At 40.5% G+C, this 23,887-nt stretch overlaps 1 pseudogene; it reads left to right on the top strand.

Moving 5' to 3' along the window:
- The window catches only part of LOC149238643 (transcription elongation factor TFIIS pseudogene), a 91,053-nt pseudogene that overhangs the window by 12,522 nt on the left and 54,644 nt on the right, over window positions 1–23,887 (top strand).

Genomic DNA, 23,887 nt, shown 5'->3' with positions numbered 1-23,887 from the left:
TAATAGCTGAAGCTCTATCCTACTCTGTGTTTTGTTGATGAAACCTCAATAAATCCATAGCCAAGTGAGTTGTTCTTTTATCCCTGTACTATTTAAACTGAATCAATTCCTTTGGACTTAACTGTGTTGTTGCATGTTTCTCAACGTATGAATAGATAGAAAATGATTCAAATAGATCATCAAATTTGTCTAGCTCATTTGTGAATTCCTTAAGCTTAGCTTTTATAGTAACATTCTTGGACATATCATTAGGATCATACTGTCTATTGGGAATGGTTAGGAAATTTAAGTGCTAAATTTCTTCAATATCAAAAGTGGCATGCCTGAAATTTTCAAGAGCATAGACACCACATTGAATAGGAAAGATAGGCCACATTGTCTTTTTATTATCTTTCATAACTTTTGAAAGGCCATTCCCTACAATTTGGTAGGCTATCTCTCGGGCTAGGAGTTTATCAGGAACATAAAGGGGCAACACATGAGGGTTTGCAAGACTGCCAAAGATCCAGATATAAGTGAAGGATTATTCTCCAAACCATCTTCCAATTGATAATAAATCATTATTGGCTTTAGGTTAAAGTATATGATCTCTCTCATTAAAGACATTTTGGTTGATGGGGAACATAACTCCATGGAAAATTTTATAGAGATAAGACTGGTATTTGGATTCCCAGAGTATGTTATGATAGGTAAGGATAGACATAGGGTATTCTATGGTCCATTTCCATCCCATATATGTAAAATCATAAGTGAAACATATAGCTACCATTATATAAGTGTTTATATAGAAAGGGGGAACAATGTTCTCAGAAAAAATAAGATTTTTCATATAATTCAGTATTTGGGTACTTATGGTATCAGACAATATGATTCCCTAATCCATAACATATCCATTTGAAGCAACATTAATTAAGGGTACCCATTGGTCTAAGAATTTCTGGGTATTAGGGTAACCAAACATTCTACACATCATAGCAACTATATAACATAATGGTCTGATAATGGAAGCAATAGCATACATACCCTTATCCTCACGCTTGTGTTTGTTGGGATCCCTTCTCCATCCTTTGATGACCTCTGACTGATCCTCATTTTCTTTCATGAATTTCTCTAAAAACGACTTGTCGTATTTTTTTTGGGACGACGATAGCTGATACATCTTGCTCAAATCACTGCTGGTGAATGACCCAATAACTTTGTTATTCTTAGTCATGAAATTCCTTTCTGCAATATTCAAATGGTCGATAACCCATTTAACCATATCAGTATAGGGTAGGATGTTGGGTCGGGTTGCAATCCCGTGCAAGAACAAATTGACGACGTCGCTATAAGTAGTTTTAGAAAGAGGGGCAAAATCCTCGGCTGTAACTGTTTTCCCTGTCACCTTGGGTCTTCATCTTCAAAGAGCTTATAAATGGCTTCCAAGAAGAGATTCCAGCATTGGGGGTGCAGGTTGTATCTCATAATAACACAAATATTTCAGTAGCTTCAGGTGGAGGAGTGATTGACTGTTATTGAACGATGAGTTTCTTCCTGGGTTTAATTGTTGTTAATTTTGGTATGTTCTATGCTTAATAGCAATTTACTTCAATTTATTTATTAACCCAATGTCAATATCTAGTTTAGAAATCACATTAGCATGATAGTAAAATGAAGATAGAACATAAACATAAATAGTAGAAGACAAGCCAAGACAAGAGGACACAAAATGTGGCACCAGCCAAGGACAAACCCTAATGTGGGGAAACCCTTGATCAATTCTTCTTATATTCTTCAATATTTTAGCTGAGAGAGATAGTACAAATTTACAATATGATAATTTATGACAACAATAGAAAAGCCCTAACCAGAAAAGTCAACATTGGTCAAACAGGGCATAATTCTTCCTCTAAACAACTCAGTCAAACCCAGTCAGCTTCAGCCTTCAAAAACAAACCCAAATAGTCCAAACCAGTCCAAAACATTGATCCAGATCCTAAGGGGAGGCCCCCAAGATCTGAAAAATTTCCAGAAGAAAAAGAGTAGAATGCCCAATAAACAAAACCACAAAGAATTTTTTTATTAAAATAGATAATAATTGTAAGGACTACTTTGTGGTGGACAATATGTCATTTTACAAAATGTGACTTGTTACTTATAGTATTTTTCAGTTACAATACCATGGGTCAATTCCATGGGTGAATGAATACCATGGGTGGATGTCACAATACCACGGGTCAATTCCATGGGTGGATGAATACCATGGGTGGATGTCACAATACGATGGGTGAATGAATACCATGGGTGGATGTCACTTACAATACTATGGGTGGATGCCACTTACAATACCATGGGTAAATTACATGGGTGGATGAATAACACAAGTGGATGAATACCATAGGTTGATGCAATTTCCATTCGGATCATTCCTCCCTCATTAAGAAGCAATGGCCCCCATTGCGTGAATTTCCCTCCTACGAAGCCTTTGTTGAATATGAAGAGCCACTGAAGAGAAGGGTTTTATGTGGTTAACCCATAATCATGATGAATGAAGATTCGAGGATAGAGATACCCTGCAATGCTTGTGACCAACTGTGATACTGACTGTGTGCGGCCTAGAAAATGGACTTCGATGAAGTGTGGGTTTGTGGTTGACCCATAACCATGATGAACGAAGATCCAAGGATAGAGATACCTTGTAATGATTTTGACCAACTGTGATATTGACGGTGTGCGGCCTAGCAAATGGAATTTGATGAAGTGTGGGGTTTGTGATTGACCCATAACCATAAGAAATGAAGATTTGAGGATAGAGATACCCTGTAATTCTTGTGACCAACTGTGATACTAACAATGTGTGGCCTAGCAAATGGACTTCGATGACAAGGATTTTGTGCGGTTGACCCATAACTGTGATGTTGGTTGTTGATGAAGTAGCAGGTGCCCACACAACCTAGGGTGGGAGGGCACATCTTGAAATAACCCAAGCCGAAAGCGGCTATGCTAAAACTGATGAATGTGAAGCAAGTGCCTACTAAAGTGGGGTGGGAGGGCACGTCTCCAACGGGAACCCGCTCTGAATGCTGCTCCAAAATTAAATTGGACTTAACTCGGTCAATATAACTCAGAATATTTATTATAACTTATTTTTGGAAGTAGAAGGATGATTTTGCATCTTCTCATGTGTTGGAAATCTTTATCTGAACACTCTAAATCTCATATTCGTGTTGCAATTTTTCCGCTGTCACAAAAGTCCGAAAAAAATAGTTAATTTTAAATCAGCGATATCTCCCACATACGAACTCCGATTCGAACCACTTCTTTTTGAAATTGGGTGATTTTTCAAGAGGAGCTCAGATATACAATCCTTTTTCTGATATTCTACACAAAAAAATTCAAAAAATGATAGGAGAGTCGCCATCCACCAATTGTTGTCAGAAAATAATTCTACCACATAGCTGATTTTAAGTCAACGATATCTCCCTCATTCGGACTCCGATTCGGCTGATTGTTTTTTTGAATTTTGGTATTTTTTCGTAAGGAATCTAGATCTATTATTATTTTTTGTAAATATTGCACCAAATGTTTTATATCTGATCTGCAAACGTGCTGCCTAAAAAAAATTCCTGCAAAAAAATGAAAAAAGAAAAATTCTTCATGCTTCACCCAAGAAAGTGCTCTGTGGAGGTCACAACGTGTGCTTGAAGTTTATTGAATATTGTTGCAATAATTTGAAATTGTAATATGCATGAAACCCTCATTCCCATGGAATCATAACTTGCTTTGATACCACTGATCCGGATCTTGCGGGGGGGGGGCAAGATTTGAAAAATTGAAATTCCTAGAAGAAAAAGAGTAGAATTCCCAATAAACAAAACTACAAAGAATTTTTTTATTAAAATAGATAATAACGGTAAGGACTACATTATGGTGGAAAATCTGTCCTTTTACAAAATGAGACTTGTTACTTATAGTATTTTTCAGTTACAATATCACGAGTCAATTCCATGGGTGAATGAATACCATGGGTGGATGTTGCAATACAACGGATCAATTCCATGGGTAAATGAATACCATGGGTGGATGTCACAATACACGGGTCAATTCCATGGGTGAATGAATACCATGGGTGGATGTCACTTACAATACCATGGGTGGATGCCACTTAAAATACCATGGGTAAATTACATGGGTGGATGAATAACATAGGTGGATGAATACCATGGGTTGATGCCATTTTCCATTCAGATCAAAACTTCAGTCAAAGTTTGGTCAACTGAAGTCAAACTGCAGCCAACAACTAGGGCATTCAACGCTGGTCAAACTAGAGGTTAGATCACCTTGATTTCAGTGCCCAGATCTGCGGCCAACCAAGGAGAAGCTGCCTCACCCAATCTGTAGTCAAAATAGGTCGAAGCAATGGCCCCCATTGCGTGAAGTTCCCTCCTACGAAGCCTTTGTTGAATATGAAGAGCCACTGAAGAGAAGGGTTTTATGTGGTTAACCCATAATCATGATGAATGAAGATCCGAGGATAGAGATACCCTGCAATGCTTGTGACCAACTGTGATATTGACTGTGTGCGGCCAGCAAATGGACTTCGATGAAGTGTGGGTTTGTGGTTGACCCATAACCATGATGAACGAAGATCCAAGGATAGTGATACCTTGTAATGATTTTGACCAACTGTGATACTGACGGTGTGCGGCCTAGCAAATGGAATTTGATGAAGTGTGGGTTTGTGATTGACCCATAACCATAAGAAATGAAGATTTGAGGATAGAGATACCCTGTAATTCTTGTGACCAACTGTGATACTAACAATGTGTGGCCTAGCAAATGGACTTTGATGACAAGGATTTTGTGTGGTTGACCCATAACTGTGATGTTGGTTGTTGATGAAGTAGCAGGTGCCCACAAAACCTAGGGTGGGAGGGTACATCTTGAAATAAACCAAGCCGAAAGCTGCTATGCTAAAACTGATGAATGTGAAGCAAGTGCCTACTAAAGTGGGGTGGGAGGGCACGTCTCCAACGGGAACCCGCTCTGAATGCTGCTCCAAAATTAAATTGGACATAACTCGGTCAATATAACTCAAAATATTTATTATAACCTATTTTTGGAAGTAGAAGGACGATTTTGCATCTTCTCATGTGTTGGAAATCTTTATCTGAACACTCTAAATCTCATATTCGTCTTGCAATTTTTCCGCTGTCACAAAAGTCCGAAAAAAATAGTTGATTTTAAATCAGCGATATCTCCCACATCCGAACTCCGATTCGAACCAATTTTTTTTGAAATTGGGTGATTTTTCAAGAGGAGCTCAGATATACAATCCTTTTTCTGATATTCTACACAAAAAACTTCAAAAAATGATAGGAGAGTCGCCATCCACCAATTGTTGTCAGAAAATAATTCTACCACATAGCTGATTTTAAATCAACGATATCTCCCTCATTCGGACTCCGATTCGGCTGATTGTTTTTTTGAATTTTGGTATTTTTTCGTAAGGAATCCAGATCTATTATTATTTTTTGTAAATATTGCACCAAATGTTTTATATCTGATCTGCAAACTTGCTGCCTAAAAAAAATTCCTGCAAAAAAATGAAAAAAGAAAAATTCTTCCTGCTTGGCCCACGAAAGTGCTCTGTGGAGGCCACAACGTGTGCTTGAAGTTTATTGAATATTGTTGCAATAATTTGAAATTGTAATATGCATGAAACCCTCCTTCCCATGGAAACATAACCTGCTTTGATACCACTGATCCGGATCTTGCAGGGGGGGGGGAAAGATTTGAAAAATTGAAATTCCCAGAAGAAAAAGAGTAGAATGCCCAATAAACAAAACTACAAAGAATTTTTTTTATTAAAATAGATAATAACGGTAAGGACTAAATTATGGTGGACAATCTGTCCTTTTACAAAATAAGACTTGTTACTTATAGTATTTTTCAGTTACAATACCACGAGTCAATTCCATGGGTGAATGAATACCATGGGTGGATGTTGCAATACAACGGATCAATTCCATGGGTAAATGAATACCATGGGTGGATGTCACAATACACGGGTCAATTCCATGGGTGAATGAATACCATGGGTGGATGTCACAATACCATGGGTGAATGAATACCATGGGTGGATGTCACTTATAATACCATGGGTGGATGCCACTTACAATACCATGGGTAAATTACATGGGTGGATGAATAACATAGGTGGATGAATACCATGGGTTGATGCCATTTTCCATTCAGATCAAAAATTCAGTCAAAGTTTGGTTAACTGAAGTCAAACTGCAGCCAACAACTAGGGCATTCAACGCTGGTCAAACTAGAGGTCAGATCACCTTGATTTCAGTGCCCAGATCTGCGGCCAACCAAGGAGAAGCTGCCTCACCCAATCTGTAGTCAAAATAGGTCAACGCAACCAAACAATCTCCCTACATCTCGGTCAATGCATTCAACTCCTTCTTCCTTCACATGTGTGAGAGATGGTTGCCCTAATTTGCGGACCCAATCAAGTGAGGAGAGAGAGATGAGTGAGTTTGAGATGATGAATAATGACTTGAGGTCTCCTCCTTTTATATGCAACGTTGAGGATGAACTGGGGGTAAAAATGGTTGTTTTGATTTCTGGCCGATTGAGAGATGGTTACCCTAATTTGCGGACCCAATCAAGTGAGGAGAGAGAGATGAGTGAGTTTGAGATGATGAATAATGACTTGAGGTCTCCTCCTTTTATATGCAACGTTGAGGATGAACTGGGGGTAAAAATGGCTGTTTTGATTTCTGGTCGACCTTAACAATTTATCAATAATACAAATAAATTCATATTTTTATTTTTACATGTCGGAATCAGATGATATTTAGATCAATCCTATACCTCTCGGAGAGAGGAATCCAAGAAAAATATCAAAAGTCATAAATAAGATGACCCATGTGGAGTTTGTCCCTAGTTTCCAATTTTAACGCTCCCTCTCAACTAGGGAGAACTCCATCTTCTAATCCATCTGCCAATCAGTACTATCTGTTCCATAAATTCACTGCTATGCACTGCTCTGCTCTGCTCTATTGAACTATGAAGAAGAATTGATCGAGAATGTATCATACCATTTTCTACTGACCCAAAGTCAGTCCTAGATAAAAGAGAGTGTCTCATACCACTCTTACTGACCCGAAGTCGGTTCCAAAAGAGAGTGTGTCATGCCACTCTCACTAACCCGAAGTCAGTTCCAATTGATCCTAGATAAATATTGGTCATCCTATCATAGGGAGTACAGTAGTACGTGATGAGTCCATTGGTAGTACTATGGTCCCTATCCTAATTTACCTACCCATTAGCCAGATGAGAGGTACTTCCCATGAGTCCCAGACTGCATGGATATGATGTCTCAGCAGGAGAAGGATGAACTACTCATCCTCCCTACATGTCGCAATGGAGTATCATAGGGGAAGGCTGAACCACTCACCCTATGGTTGCTCATCACTCCAATAAGTACACCAAGCCCGTCGGAGCTCCTAAAGCTCAATGTCCATATCATATAGGACCCTCATAAGAGGGCCTCTCCATGACTCCAAGTTGTTATCGGAAGGTTAAGAACTTGACCTTCCCCAGGGTCTTTGTCTGAATATCAGTGACTTTCTTATCAATCCTAATATGTTGGAGCGTTATTGCTCCTCGTAGTACCATATCTCGGATAAAGTAGTACATGATATCTATGTGCTTGGAGCGATCATGAAATACATGATTCTTTAATAATCAAATCCCACTCTAGTTATCGCAGAGGATCATGGTGCTATCTAGCACATGTCCAAACAACTCATTGAAGAGCTTCCTCAACCAGACAGCTTCACAGGTGGCCATACTCGCAGCTATGTATTCAGCCTCAACAGTGCTTAAGGAAATCGATTTCTGCTTCCTTCTCATCCAGGATATCAAAGCAGAACCCAAGGAAAAACAACACCTAGAAGTACTCTTGCGATACACCACACTGCCGACCCAATCAAAATTAGAATAACCATGCAGCCTCACATCTTTGATAGTGTATCTTAGTCCATGAGTGATTGTGCCCCAAAGATATCTTAGAAGATTCTTGTCACCAATCCAATGTATGTGATGAGGCTCAACCATATATTGGCTCAACGTATTAACTGCAAAACATATGTCTGGACGGGAGTTCACCAAGAACATCAGTGCTGCTATAAGTTGATGATACTTAGAAGCATTTCCCAGTTCAGTTCCGGCAACACTACCACATAAATTCTTGAAGTTAAGTTCCATCAAGGTAGTCATAGGCTTGCAGTCCACTATCCCAAATCTTTCCAATATCTTCACAACATATTTTCCTTGAGATAGGAAAATTTCTCCTGGCTTTTTCCAGACCTCCAACCCTAGAAAGTAGTGCATTATTCCTAGGTCCTTCATCTCAAATTCAGAAGCCAACTCCTTCTTACATTTGTGAATGAGAGGGTCCGCACCTGTCAAAAAGAGGTTGTCCACATAAAGTACTAGTATGAGAGGTTTATCATCTTCAACCTTAAAGTAAAGTTTTGGATCAACTTCACTTCTAGTGAATTTCAACTTCATTAGATAGCTATCAATCATCTCATACCAAACTCAGGATGCTTGCATCAATCTATAGAGAGATTTCTTCAACCTGCATACATGTAATTCCCAGTCATGAACCTCAAACCCCTTGAGTTTTTCCACATAGACTTCCTCTTTAATCAAACCATGCAAGAAAGCGGTCTTGACATCCATATAATGTAGGTTCCATCCTTGCAAGGCAGGAAGGGCTACGATCGAGAAGATGGTGGTGTATCGGGCAACAGGTGAAAATATATCATCGTAATCTACACCTTCCTTTTGAGGGAAGCCTTGAGCAACAAAGCCAACCTTGAACTTTTCTGCGCTTCCATTAGCTCCATGCTTGATTTTGTAGAGCCAATTAGAGGTGACAACCAATTTGTCCTAGGGTCTAGGAAACACATCCCACACATCATTCTTCATAATAGACTCATATTATTCATTCATATCATCCTTCCATAATTGTTGCTTCACGACTTCTTCAAATGATGAAGGCTCATTTTGAATGATAGTGCTCATAATGGTCAAGTATCCTTGATACCTGTTCAACTTCTTGCTTTCACGGAAAGTCCCCCTTGGTTCAATATTTCTCTCAACATCTTTGAGAGTCTCCCTAAGCCATGAGCGTCTCCTCTTGGAGGAGGATTAATAGGATCCATAGGTTCATCAACATCAAGCATCGTCTCGTCCTCTTTTTCACCTTGTTTTCTGGTGTCATCTTCTTTGTCCTTCCTTGGGATAGGAAGGTTTTTGATCTTGCTGAGGGCCATATCTTCGTCAAATGTGACATCATGACTTATCTCAGCTTCCCTTTGACTAGCCACATAAATTCTATAACCCTTAGAATTTTCACTATAGCCCACAAAGATTCCTTGCTTACCAGATGCACCCAATTTGCTTCTTTTCTCTTTCAACACATGAGAATATACAGGACTTCCAAAAATTCTAAAATGAGAGACATTGGGTTTGTTACTAGTGAACGTTTCTTCGGGAGTCATGGAGTCCAATGCTTGATGAGGGCAACAATTTTGAATATACATGTGGTATTTTAAGCTTTGGCCCACAGAAACTTTGGAAGCCCTTGATCATGAAGCATGACATGAACAACATCCACAATAATACTATTCTTCCTTTCAGCCACACCATTCTACTCAAGAGTGTATGGTGTTGTAGCCTCCCTCTTAATGCCAAATTCTCTGCGATAATTGTGGAATTCATTGGATTTGTACTCGGTCCCATTATCAGTCCTCAATATCTTGATTCTCTTCTTAGATTGTTTTTCGATCATGTCTTTGAAGTGACAAAACTAGGTGAACACTTCATCCTTCTTTTTCAAGAAGTAGATCCAAGTTTTGTGAGAATAATCATCTGTAAAAGTGAGATAATATAAATATCCTCCCAGAGAGTTTACGGGCATCATACCAAATATGTCAGAGTGGATCAACTACAATATATCTGTGATCTTGCTATTACTTGAGGGGAATGGTCCCCTTGTAAGTTTTCCTTCGACACATCCTGAACATACAACTTCATGCTTTACTTTGAACTCAGGCATACCTGTCAGCATTTGTCTCACATCAAGTAGAGCCTTATAATGAAGACGGGAAAACCTTTGGTGCCATAGTTCAAATTGTAGAGATGTATCACAAGACATGGCTCCCAGTGGACTTTCTCCAACTTGATATAAATTTTCAACCCTGAACCCAAGAGTAAATGCATCTTTAAAATTCCTTTTCCAAACACGTACCTTTCCATCGATGAATTCCACCTTGTATCCTTTGTCTTCCATTGCCGAAATGGACACCAGGTTCTTCTTGAGATCAGGTACATATAGAAATTCTTGTAAATGAATCATGTTACATTAATTCAATTGAAGGGTAACATTCCCTACTCCCTTCACAAGATAGGTGGCATTGTATCCAAGAATAATATCCAATTTTGTCTCCTTCTCTATTAGATTAGAGAGAGCTTCCTTATATCTAGTGAAGTCCCTTGAGGCACCACTATCAATTAGCCAATTCCCCAAAGTGTCCAGAGGAGAGGTAGTGGAGAGGGACAACATAAGATAGTACTCCTTTTGATTATTGTTAACAACATTTTATTCTTCATACCTGGAGTTCCTTTCTTTCTTGGAGGGTTGACCATTTCCTTGATGTCCCACATTCCTTTTTCCTTTTCCATTGAACCTACCATTCCTTTGATTGTTGAAGTTGCCCCTAGAATGATTGTAATCATAATCATGTGATGTGTCCCTTCTATTTTGACACTCCCTTGCATAGTGGCCAAACGTATTGAAAATAAAGCACCTTCCCTTCCTTCCACCCTTAGATCCAGGATTTCCATTGAAATGACCTTTCGACCTTGCATTATTTCTCCTTTTGGAATGAGTGGAGAAAGCGGTGGGGTTGCTTATATTAGAAGGCATATCTTGCTCCACCATTCTTGTTTCTTCTTGAATACATCTCGACTTAAATTATTCAAATCATGGAATTCGATCATTATTGAGAATAATGGTTCTAAATATATACCACTCGAGTGGGAGTCCTCCAAGGGTAGTGATAGTAAGTTCCCTGTCAGGGATGACCTCTCCAATTGACAGAAGATCATTCTTGATCTCAGTGATACTTAAGAATTAGGATTGAATATCCTTGTCCTTGCCCTTCTTAATATACTTCAACTTATTTGTGAGAAATAAAATTTGAGTTTCATCACTAACATTGAACATGCTGATCAACCTGTCGTAGATCTCCTTGGAGATGTTCAAATCAGAGATGTAGGCCACCACATGCTTGTCAATGGAATCTTTGTTAATCTTCTTCACTTTGACTTCAACCTTATTGTACTTGTTCTTCACCGCAGCTGATGCATTTGAAGAAGGATCAAGGATTTTCCCCTTCACATAATCCAACACTTCTTGTTCTTCCAATGTCAGATCAAGGGACATCTTCCATCCATGATATTCAGGCTTTTCACGGAGCTTGTCTTCAATCGGGAAGTGCGATGAGGAACCCATTAAGCCTTTTATCCTTGTCCAAATTTCTTTAGTGATTGCTCTTTCACTCTTGCTTGGGATTTTTCTTCACCTCAGCACTGATACCATGTTAATTTTGGTATGTTCTATGCTTAAGAAAAATTTACTTCAATTTCTTTATTAACCCAATATCAATATCCATTTTAGTAATCACATCAGCATGATAGTAAAATGCAGATAGAACATAAACATAAATAGTAGAAGACAAGCCAAGACAAGAGGACACAAGATGTGGCACCAGCCAGGGACAAAACCCAATGTGGGGAAACCCTTGATCATTTCTTCTTATATTCTTCAATAATTCAACAGAGAGAGAGATAGTACAAATTTACAAATCTAATAATTTATGACAACAACAAAAAATCCCTAACTAGAAAAGTCAACGATGTTCAAACAAGGCAGAATTATTCCTCTAAACAACTCAATCAAACCTAGTCAACTTTGACCTTCAACAACAAACCCAAATAGTCCAAAACAATCTGAAAAATTTAGTCAAAGTCTAGTCAACTAAAGTCAAATTGTAGCCAGTAACTAGGGAAGTCAACACTGGTCAAACCAGAGGTCATATCACCTTAGTTTCAGTGCCCAGATCTACGACCATCCAAGGAGAAGATGCCTCACCCAATTCGCAGTCAAAACAGGTCAATGCAAGTGGTCAACACAACCAAATAGTCTCCCTGTAACTCAGTCAACGCTGGTCAACGCAATCAACTCCTTCTTCCTTCGCACGTGTTAGTGATGGCTGCTCTAATTTATGTACCCAATCAAGTGAGGAGAGAGAGATCGATGAAGTTGAGAGGATGAAATAATGACTTGAGGTCTCCTCCTTTTATATGCAACGTTGAGGATGAACTGGGGGTAAAAGTGCCTATTTTTCTTGTTGGTCGACCTTAACAATTTGTCAATAATACAAATAATTTCATATTTTTATTTTTACAAGTAAGAATCAGATGATCTTTAGATCAATCATACACCTCTCGAAGAGAGGAATCCAAGAAAAATATCAGCTGTCATAAATAAGATGACCCATATGGAGTTTGGCCCTAGTTTCTAATTTTAACAGTTGTCCTAAACATTTCTGCTGAGCTTTCCTTATCGGGACTAGCCTTGAAAGAGAAACACAAGAATAAGCAAAAAATTTATAAAATGAAGAATTCCTTAGAGTGAATAATGAATTTCATATTAATCTGTCTTTTATGAGAAAAATCTAGTGATATCGAGTCGCAATATTGAAATCATTTAGAACTTCGAAATCATAAATTCGTCACATTCGACCATTAAATGATAAACATGGATTCACATGGGCTTTCGTACACGTCAACATATCAGAGGATTATATCAGCGAAATCTTATGGTTTTATCACTGAAACATGCAGTATCCTCACTCTCCGATAGGATTTTATAATGTAACGATTGAAAAATATAAGTGGGAAGGGATACCGCAGGTCCTGTATTGGAGATTTGATATCGGGGGTTGGAAAGAGTGACAACCAATTGGAAGTCCCGATATGAAAGTTGTGATATGAATAGGGGGAGTTTATGGGATATTAGAGGATTGGGAATATCAGAGATTAGAAATCGGAGTATCATAGATTCGTGGATATCACAGTATCAGAAAAATCATCTATTAGAGGATGAGCGAGAAGGGATATTAGAGAACGATGGATCGAGATATCGGAGATCGGTGGATTGGGATATTGGAGATCAACTATATGAGGTTCACATTGAAAACTTCGATATCCATAAGCTCTGATAACGCTACGTGGTAGTCTTGTGGGGTCAAATATTTATTATTATATTTCATAAAGAAGTGCTTTATTACTTTTAGGCTTAAAGCATTTGAAAACTTTAATCGGGGAAGGTTTAATTGCAACTTATCCTAAGGGGACATGTTACAATATTCTGATAAAGTTCTTCCGATAATATATTTTAAGCGAAACCCAATTGGTAGCTTATTTATGAATATGTCTTATGGGCCTAAGCTCCAATATGAAGGCCCTAATAAGGGAGATTTATCATTTAGCCAAGTTTTTTTTGGAAGAAATAAAACTAATATTATCTTATTTTATAAAACTTAATGGATTTTATCTTAAATCAAAAGGGTCCCCATTATTTATTAGTTCTACTATTAACCTTAATGGGGGGTTTTTGTATAGTACAACATTGGAAACATCATCATGCATCAAGGAAATCAACTAAGAGAGCCTATGTTTCCTCAGAATCAAGAAGTAGTCCAAGCATATCACTAGTGAGGAAACGAAGGAGACCTAACTTGGATATTTTTCGAGGAAATCTCAGAAAGATCACGCGTCTCACATTTAATGGTGAGTACAATAAGGGAGAGGAGGCTTAATCTTAGTTGTTAGAAAGGAGAAAGTACCTTCAACTACATGATTACTCATCCAATTTAGAGGCACCAATTTTAATATATCACTTAAAGTGAAAAGAAAATTTATGGTGGGAGTAGCTCAAAGAAGTAAAAAATTTAGATGAAAGGAAAATCTCATGGAGGAAATTTAAAAATTACTTCCAAAGGAAATACCTATCTAAACACTACTATGAAAGGAAAATGCAAGAGTTTTATGAACTCAAGTTAGGGAACATGGAAATGGAAGAGTATGGTTGGAAAAACATTGAATTATTGAGGTATATCTATTTAATAAGCAATGTTTTGACAATGTTGGATGTTTCCTGTTAGCCTCCTGCTGCAACAGGTATTCATTTTTCATGATTGACATTTTTTACATGCCAAATATGTCATACTCTGCAAGCTGCAGTGTTCCATATTTCCACAATAAGCAATAAAAGTGTGCTGGTCCAAATGCCACTGCTGTATTCCATTTGTGATGAGTTTTTTCAGTTAAGGGAAGGCCAAACAGTTAAATCTTGGTCTCCCCAGATTTCAATTTCCTGTTGTAGAATATAGAGAAGGTATCTGTCTAAACAGCTAAATCTTGGCAGACTTGTAGATAAGTAGAGAATCAAAGGGACACAAATGTTTAATCTGGGCCCTGGCAGAAATAAGTGTAGATTTAGATAGGAAAATTTGAAAAAAGAAAAATTGTAAAGCTGGGTCTGCAAGTCTAAATGCACCCACCCATAAAAAAAGAATAAATGTTAGAAAAGTAGGCTGGGTAGGTAGCTGTGTGGTTGCAGAATGATAATTTGTGATCAGTTTTGTGGTACAAAGTATTTTATCTTTTCAGATCACAGTACAAGCAATTTTATGCAAAAGGGCTCAAAGGTGAACATCACTAACTCCCCTTTTTTCTAAAAACTCCCCAAAGCCACTTACTAATTCCCAAAGAGGTCAAGATCTGCTTGCCTCTTAGTTTCATCATTTCCATGACATTCGCCTTGGTGAGGATCTGCTTCACCCAAGGATTGCTCACTCATCTTCTGTGAGCCTTCTTTTCCCAACAAAACCTAAGGTCTCATACCTTAGCGCCCTCTGTTCATCTCCATATTAACTACTAACAATATTATATAAATCCCTATCAGTTTTTCCATTCCCCTATTTTAACTATGTATATAAAACTCCCCTATGTAAATATCCCCTCCCTGGCAGTATAGCCATAATTCTACTAAGTCCGGGAAATCACAGTCCATCTGGGGCTGTTTTTAGCCCATCCGAGTCATAGCAGGGATTAATCTGACACCTGGTCAGACTAATAACCTCTTCCCTAACTCTAAAACCCTAAAAAAAACCCACTTTTTATCCCTTTACCCCAAGTTTTCGGCACAAATTGCTAACTCGCGCTCAAAAAACCCATAAAAACCGCCATTTCCTAAGTCTAAACCCACCGCGCGCTATATTTAAATGGGAATATTCCCGTGAATATCTCCTCCTGCTAACCCGCCACCGCCTCGCATCTACCGCCAACTGTTGGATCTTCTGCCCCGCAGATCGACGGTGGGTGGGCCATCCCATCTCCAAAACGCCCGAGCTTTAGCATCCAGGAGATGGGTGGTATTTCCACCGTACCTCCCGCCACGCGTCAAGCGTTGGGCTGTGGCAGAGCCCTCTCCCCCGAAACCACCTTTGTCCGTAAGCGGTGCGCCCAAAACTGGAAACCGCCCCTGCCTGCGTCACCCGCCTGCCCAGTGATGTCACCCCCTGCCCAGTCACCATGTCGAGTCACCTGCCTGCGTGGCCTCCTGCCACGTCATTGACACGTATCCCTGCCACCGTACCTGCCACGTCACCATCTGTACATAATGACGTCATGCTGACGTCATCCCGCCACATCGTCCTGCTGACGTCACTCGCCGTACATTGTCACATCATGCTGACATCATGTTGACGTCATCAACACTTTTTTGGCACGAAGGGCAAAAAATCGCACTTTGGAGCCCTGGAATCCGATTCTGAGACAGTTTTTGATAAGCGATTTGCGCCTCATCGCTAGATTTTTTGGGCCTGAATGGGGAATCTTCGGGGAATCTTTTTATTCTACGGCCCCCAGCAAGCCCAAAAGGCACCGAATGACCCATTCTTCCTCGCAAAGCTTGCCGGAAGGAGCAGGAAAAAGTTTCGAAAGAAACAGAGGCCGAGCAGCGGCCATTTGTCTATGAATAAGACCCACAACACCTCAGAACAGCATCAATTTATTGCCAAAGGGTATCAAAGCAAGAAAGAGAGTCAAAGAGTATCAGTTGAAGATTTTTTAAGGGCTCGAAGCACTTAAACATTGATGAGCCCCCCAGAAAGTCAAATCAAGAGGAGTAAGCCCATCCTAGCTCTCAAATCACAGTCAAAGGCATTTAAAACCGCTAAACAGCAAGGGTGCAAAGACCAATGCACAGTTATGACAGACGAAGAGCACAGAGCCACCAGGACAGATATTAACCCATTTTGATACAGCTGCCCCCAACAAAGCTCAAAGATATTTTTTGGCATTTATTTCTGGATAGGATTAGGTTAAAGTAATCAATTTTCTGTCAGACCTATTAGGTCGGCTGTAATAGATAATTTTGGATAAATCTTCCCTATATATACCACCCTCTGTATTGTTTAAAGGGTCGGTTGGTTGATAGTTTTTAAGTGGAGACTCGCACTGTATACCTGATATGTTTTCTGTAATCAAAGACTGCTGAAAGGCTTGGAGGAAAGACTGTCTGCTCTGTGTTTAATGGTTTCAAGAAGTGAATTTGGAATTCATGTGTTGCAACATGACTCAATAAGTTTTCCTATCTCTGTTTTTTCCATTGATATACCGTCTAAATAGCAGGAAGAAAGAATAGCTTAGAATTAGTTTAAATACTCTCTATGCTCAATTTCTGCTGTTTCTTTATGTTTTCCTCTGGATCAGTCATGAATATGAATTCCCTTCGGCTCATATTCCCCCTAATCCATTCATCTTTGACAGTTGTCTAGGAATTCTTAACTGCTCCTAGATAGAGCTCATTCACTTTCCCCCTTTAAGCATAGTTAGAGATTCTTCGTTGCCTCTCATTCCTTATCCCTCATTCCATCCTTTTAAGCTTTAAGTGTTGTTTCATGAGTAGCTACCTTGCTCCTTATTTCTCTTGTGACCAAGAAAACGCACCAGCAGTCCGACTCCTTGACTCCACGTCCAATGGTTTGAAACTTCCAGACTATGCCTTGCCTCTCTGTCTGAAAACATCAATTTTCCCACCAGAAAACAAAGCAAAAACCCTCTGAACTCGAGACCTAGCCTAAAATCATTTTCTAAAAGCAAATCTAAATCTAAAAGAGAGAGCCCTCTCTGATTGCAGGTTGGCTAGAACCTGCAGTCCAAAGTTGGTCTGTGGTTACCTCGGCCGTATCCTTTTCCGGAGCTTAAGGACAACCTGAGTGATAACATAATGGCGACTCCGCTGGGGAACTTCCTCAGATAATTTCACAAAGTGTCACAAAGAAAGTTGGAAAGCTCCACTGGGAGGAACCAAACCTTCACAACCATTTTTTAAGTCTAGTTCTGGTCTTTGATGGTGGACAGAGATTAGGCACTCAAAAGCTAATATATCCACCTGACGACTCCACATCATCCTCATAATAAAGACTCCACTGGAGAAATGAACCCAAAAGAAATTTATGAGCAGATCAGGCTTTTGACCTGGATTATTATCCAGGAGGTCATGTTCTTTCTCCTCCATAAAATTTTGCTGTACATATTGTTCGAACTTGACTTTTATGTTTTTCCCGTAGAAAATGGTGAGGACAGCCCTCCTTGCACATTAGAACAACAACCTCTAAATGTTGCTGATGCTCACCTTATAGTCAAGGGGGACACTACCATCAAATCAAATCATCCTATCCCTGTGCACACCGAACCCAATCATTTAGCCCCTGTACACAATCCCCTGCCTTGTAAGGTTCCTGATAGATATAAACCACTCATTTTGCCTCCTGTTCTTAATCCTTTGCCCAAAAATCATCCCATATATCTCCCAAGATTTGATGGAGAGAATGGAGTTACTGCCCAAAAGCATATCCAGGCTTTTGATGATTATTTAAATTTTTTTGAAGTAGAAGATGAGGATGTTAGTCTTAGGCTGTTTGCCCTTTCTTTGCAAAGTGAAGTTAGGACTTGGTTTAAAGCATTGCCTAAGGCAAGCATCTCAAATCTCCAGCAGTTATTCAAACTCTTCCTTGATAGATGGATGATCAAAGTCAATTTCCTCGCGCTCATAGAAGAATATAATCAGTTAAAAAGGATTCCAAATGAATCTGTTCAGCAATTTTCTGACCGATTCAATCAAGTTTATCATTCTATACCATTGAATATAAGACCTCCCCCTGATTTGGCCCTATTACATTATCCAACAGCATTTGATCCAGAAATAGAATTCCATCTGAGAGAAAGGAGCCCCTCTACTATGCAACAGATGCAGAACATGGCAGTAGATGTAGAGGTTAATCTGAAAGTTAGGGAGGAGAGGTTGAAATCATAAAAAGGGGATGTACTTGATATCTTTGTAAAGAAAGCAGAGGAATTAAAGCAGATGTGCACAACAGAAGTTGAACATTTAGAGCACCAGAACATATCTGTTTTGCGAAAGGAAAGTAATGATATACATGCACAAAGCTGCCAAAAAACAGATGACATATTCATACCTCCATACTTAATGGAGCAGTCTGTTGATATAATGTGTGAATATAACAGCTTCTCTTCTTTCAACTGTCCGCCCAAATATGATCAGTATGATGATGACTGTGAGCCTAACGACCAAATCAGCCTTACAGAGGAGTCAGACATTATTCTGGCAGAAAGCTCAGTTCAGGTTCAGCTTCTTGAACCCAATGATCAGAATGCCCATCTCAGTCATGAAGAAAAGGAAGAAAGCGCGGAATGTGTTGATTTCAGCGAAGGAACTTTACCATTTTGTTTCAAGTCTTTTCAGTTTATTAGGGAAAATTATCATGCTATTAATAATCAAGTGTCACCATGTTCTGTTATTGATCAGCTAGAGGAAAGTCCAGGCCCTGCTCCTAAAGCATTAACACTATATTTGCAGCCCCAAAGTGCCAGTGAATGTCAAATTGAGGACGATTCAGAAGCGGCAGCATGTGACCAAAAAATCCAACTGGATTTCCCGCCTATCGGTTTTCAACCATCTCAGATATTTGAAGAAGAAAAGGAGCAGTCAACACAAATTTGTCAAGTGCCATCTGAGCCAGCTTTCAAAGAATTACAGCTACCATCCCATGTTTTACAAAATTCATCTGATGGTAAACTGCGTGATGAGGTAAAACACTTCTCTTCTCTGCTAGTAGGCTGCGAACCACGGTATCAAGTGGTTGATGATCCCACAATTCTAAAGCATGATATCTCTCCAAAACTTTTGTACAGTTCTTTAGTTCAGTCCAGCAATAATGTATATATGCTACAGGACCCTTTTGTACAGTTTCTTGTTTCAGCAAAGAAGGTCAGCAGCTTCCCGATCTTCTCAAAGATTAATAAAGCCATATCAGATTGCAAGATCTCCATTTCAGGTAACAACAAGCACAAGCAACAAGGGCCATTCATATTTATAATGCTTAAGTGGCTGCATTGGCTGTTTCATTTCACCTAACGGCAAGTAAGTACTGGTTAGAGTAGGTAGGTAGGATTAATAAGGCAACCGGCCAAGCAAATTTTGCAGAATACAACAGCAATTGAAAACAAGGTAGTCTGACCTGCTGTTCTTGGCTTTTCACAAGGAAAAGCCATCCCCAAGTGGAGCCACTGTTAGCCTCCTGCTGCAGTAGGTATTCATTTTTCATGATTGACATTTTTTACATGCCAAATATGTCATACTCTGCAAGCTGCAGTGTTCCATATTTCCACAATAAGCAATAAAAGTGTGCTGGTCCAAATGCTACTGTGTATTCCATTTGTGATGAGTTTTTCAGTTAAGGGAAGGCCAAACAGTTAAATCTTGGTCTCCCTAGATTTCAATTTCCTGTTGTAGAATATAGAGAAGGTATCTGTCCAAACAGCTAAATCTTGGCAGATTTGTAGATAAGTAGAGAATCAAAGGGACCCAACTGTTTAATCTGGGCCCTGGCAGAAATAAGTGTAGATTTAGATAGGAAAAATTGAAAAAAGAAAAATTGTAAAGCTGGGTCTGCAAGTCTAAATGCACCCACCCATAAAAAAAGAAAAAATGTTAGAAAAGTAGGCTGGGTAGGTAGCTGTGTGGTTGCAGAATGATAATTTGTGATCAGTTTTGTGGTACAAAGTATTTTATCTTTTCAGATCACAGTACAGGCAATTTTATGCAAAAGGGCTCAAAGGTGAACATCACTAACTCCCATTTCTTCTAAAAACTCCCCAAAGCCACTTACTAATTTTCCAAAGAGGTCAAGATCTGCTTGCCTCTTAGTTTCATCATTTCCATGACATTCGCCTTGGTGAGGATCTGCTTCACCCAAGGATTGCTCACTCATCTTCTATGAGCCTTCTTTTCCCAACAAAGCCTAAGGTCTCATACCTTAGCGCCCTCTGTTCATCTCCATATTATCTACTAACAGTATTATATAAATCCCTATCAGTTTTCCCATTCCCCTATTTTAACTATGTATATAAAACTCCCCTATGTAAATATCCCCTCCCTGGTAGTATAGCCATAATTCTACTAAGTCCGGGAAATCACAGTCCATCTGAGGCTGTTTTTAGCCCATCCGAGTCATAGCAGGGATTAATCTGACACCTGGTCAAACTAATAACCTCTTCCCTAACACTAAAACCCTAAAAAAAACCCTCTTTTTATCCCTTTACCCCAAGTTTTGGGCACAAATTGCTAACCCGCGCTCAAAAAACCCATAAAACCTGCCATTTCCTAAGTCTAAACCCACCGCGCGCTATATTTAAATGGGAATATTCCCGCGAATATCCCTGCCCGCTAACCCGCCGCCGCCTCGCATCTACCGCCAACCGTTGGATCTTCCGCCCTGCAGATCGACGGTGGACAGGCCGTCCCATCTCCAAAACGCCCGAGCTTTAGCATCCGGGAGATGGGCGGTATTGCCGCCGTACCTCCTGCCACGCGTCAAGTGTTGGGCCGTGGCGGAGCCCTCTCCCCCGAAACCACCTTTGTCCATAAGCGGTGCGCCCAAAACTGGAAACCGCCCCTGCCTGCGTCACCCGCCTGCCCAGTGACGTCACCCCCTGCCCAGTCACCATGTCGAGTCACCAGCCTGCGTGGCCTCCTACCACGTCACTGCCACGTATCCTTGCCACCGTACCTGCCATGTCACCATCTATACATGATGACGTCATGCTGACGTCATCCCGCCATGTCATCCTGCTGACGTCACCCGCCGTACATTGTCACATCATGCTGACGTCATCAACACTTTTTTAGCGCGAAGGGCAAAAAATCGCACTTCGGAGCCCCGGAATCTGATTCTGAGGCAGTTTTTGATGATCGATTTGCGCCTAGCGCAAATCGCTCATTGCTAGATTTTTTGGGCCTAAATGGGGAATCTTCGGGGAATCTTTTTATTCTGCGGCCCCCAGCAAGCCCGAAAGGCACCGAATGACCCATTCTTCCTCGCAAAGCTTGCTGGAAGGAGCAGGAAACAGTTTCGAAAGAAACAGAGTCTGAGCAGCGGCCATTTATCTGTGAATAAGATCCACAACACCTCAGAACAACATCAATTTATTGCTAAAGGGTATCAGAGCAAGAAAGAGAGTCAAAGAGTATCAGTCGAAGATTTTTTAAGGGCTCGAAGCACCTAAACATTGATGAGCCCCCCAGAAAGTCAAATCAAGAGGAGTAAGCCCATCCTAGCTCTCAAATCACAGTCAGAGGCATTTAAAACCGCCGAACAGCAAGGGTGCAAAGACTAATGCACAATTATGACAGACGAAGAGCACAGAGCCACTAGGACAGATTGATCCAGGTGGATGTTGATGGCCACCCACCTATCCCATTTGGACCCCCACAATTGTCCCTTTCAGTCTTTTCAGTTTCCTAAATTGTAGCACAGTTTACTATTTTTAGCAGTTTTTCGGGTCCTAAACTTCCGGAGCCGTTTTGAGGCCCTAAACGACGTTTTTTTGGGAATCTGGGGCAACATGGGTCCATGGACCGATGTTGCCTCCCAAAGTGGTAGTACTCGGATAGATCTTTCTAACGAGCTATCATACGCGTCAAACGGAGATCGTATGCCAAAGTTACGACCCCGGGAAATTGATGTACCAATTTACCCAAACAGGGCCCACAATTTGGCGTTTCATCTTCTAGGGTTAGGTTTCGGGATGTGAAGGGTTTTCCATTGTTTCTCAACAATAAATAGGCCTTTGAGCCTCATTGTAACTCAGTTCGGAACAGTTCAGAGGCATGTAGCCGCACATCTCTTCTCAGAGATAAGCTACCATCGCCCTAGCTGGTTTATTTCCATTTCTGGTTGTAAGCATATTTCAGTATTTTCCATTAATAAAATGAAGCATTATTTCCGCTGCATCTCTGTGTTTATGGTTATTGAATCTTTGTATTTATGGTTATCTCTGTAATCTATTGCGTTCCTGTTTAAATCCGGATCAATGGTATCAGAGCAGTCTGTTTTTTCTCTGTTTTTCTTCGCATGTCCCCAACGAGGTCGGGATATAAGGAGTTAGGGCTTGAACTAGTCGAACCTTTGCAAGACCAGCCTCGCAAATCCCGACGGCCTCCCATGGCGGATGAGAAGAAAGACGAGGGGGCAGGAGATCTTATCAAAACCTTCCTCGAAGAAGCGCTCGAGCGGCAAAGGAACGCGATGATGGATAGCTTTGCGCAGATCCTTCAGCGGCTACCCAGAGGCGACGCATCGGCTTCCAACAGCGACTCTGGAAATGCCAAACCCTTCAAGGTACAAGTTAATTTTGAAATCCCCATATTCGAGGGTCAAATAGATGCAGATGTCGTAGATAAATGGTTAAATCTGCTAGAGGGTTATTTTTCTGTTCATGAATTTTCAAGTCGGGAAAAGATCGTTTTCGCTCTTCTTAAAGCAGCCCCCCACGTCAAGGACTGGTGGGAAACCTATTGCGAGCAGAAGGATGAAAGTACAGGCTCACTATTTTCAGCCGCACCCACTTGGAATGACTTCCGGGATGCCATCAAGGAGCAGTACTACCCTGTCGGAAGCTATGAGGACAAATACATTAAATGGACCACACTGCGGCAGGGACGAGACCAAGATGTGCCGGAGTTCACAAACATTTTTCATACCCTTCGCACATAGTTGGGTATCAAAGATTCTGAGCTGCATCTGGTACTCAAATACCGTGGCTGCCTGCACAGATACATCCAGGAAGAGATGGTGTTCTTGAACATCCCCTCACTCGGCACAGCATACCGATACGTTGTCAAAATCGAGCAAAAGTTCAAACAGAAGAAGTGAGACTCTGGATCTGCAAATCCGAAGCCCAAAGGACAAAGCCAAGGCGGGGTGACCCAAGACAACCCGTCGAAGCCGCAAGAAAAGAATAACACCATGAAGCCAAAGAAGGACACAGGGAAGTGGTGTGAGTTCCACAAGAGTCCCACTCATAACACAAGTGAGTGTCGGACCAAGCAGTCGCTGGTGGCTGAGTTGAAGGCTTCCGAATCAGATGCATGTTCCGATCCTGAGCCAGAACCCGACAAGGGGAATGGCAAAGGGAAGCAGATCATTGATGCGGATCCCAGCGCCACTGTTGCCACTGCCAAGATCCAGAAGAATGAACCTACAGATCCAGAAGAGGGGGAGCGTCTTTTCCACTCACAGATGTGGGTGAAGGGTTCGCCGCTACAATTCATTGTCGACAGTGGCAGCCAAAAGAACCTTATTTCAGTAGAGGTCGTGAAGCG

Source organism: Pinus tabuliformis, chromosome 8 (assembly GCF_031772625.1).
Source record: "Pinus tabuliformis cultivar Carrire ecotype Pingquan chromosome 8, CPIR1, whole genome shotgun sequence".
In the NCBI taxonomy this organism is placed as follows: Eukaryota; Viridiplantae; Streptophyta; class Pinopsida; order Pinales; family Pinaceae; genus Pinus; species Pinus tabuliformis.
Note: the sequence above shows the minus strand (reverse complement) of the source record. Positions and strands in the feature narration are given on the sequence as shown.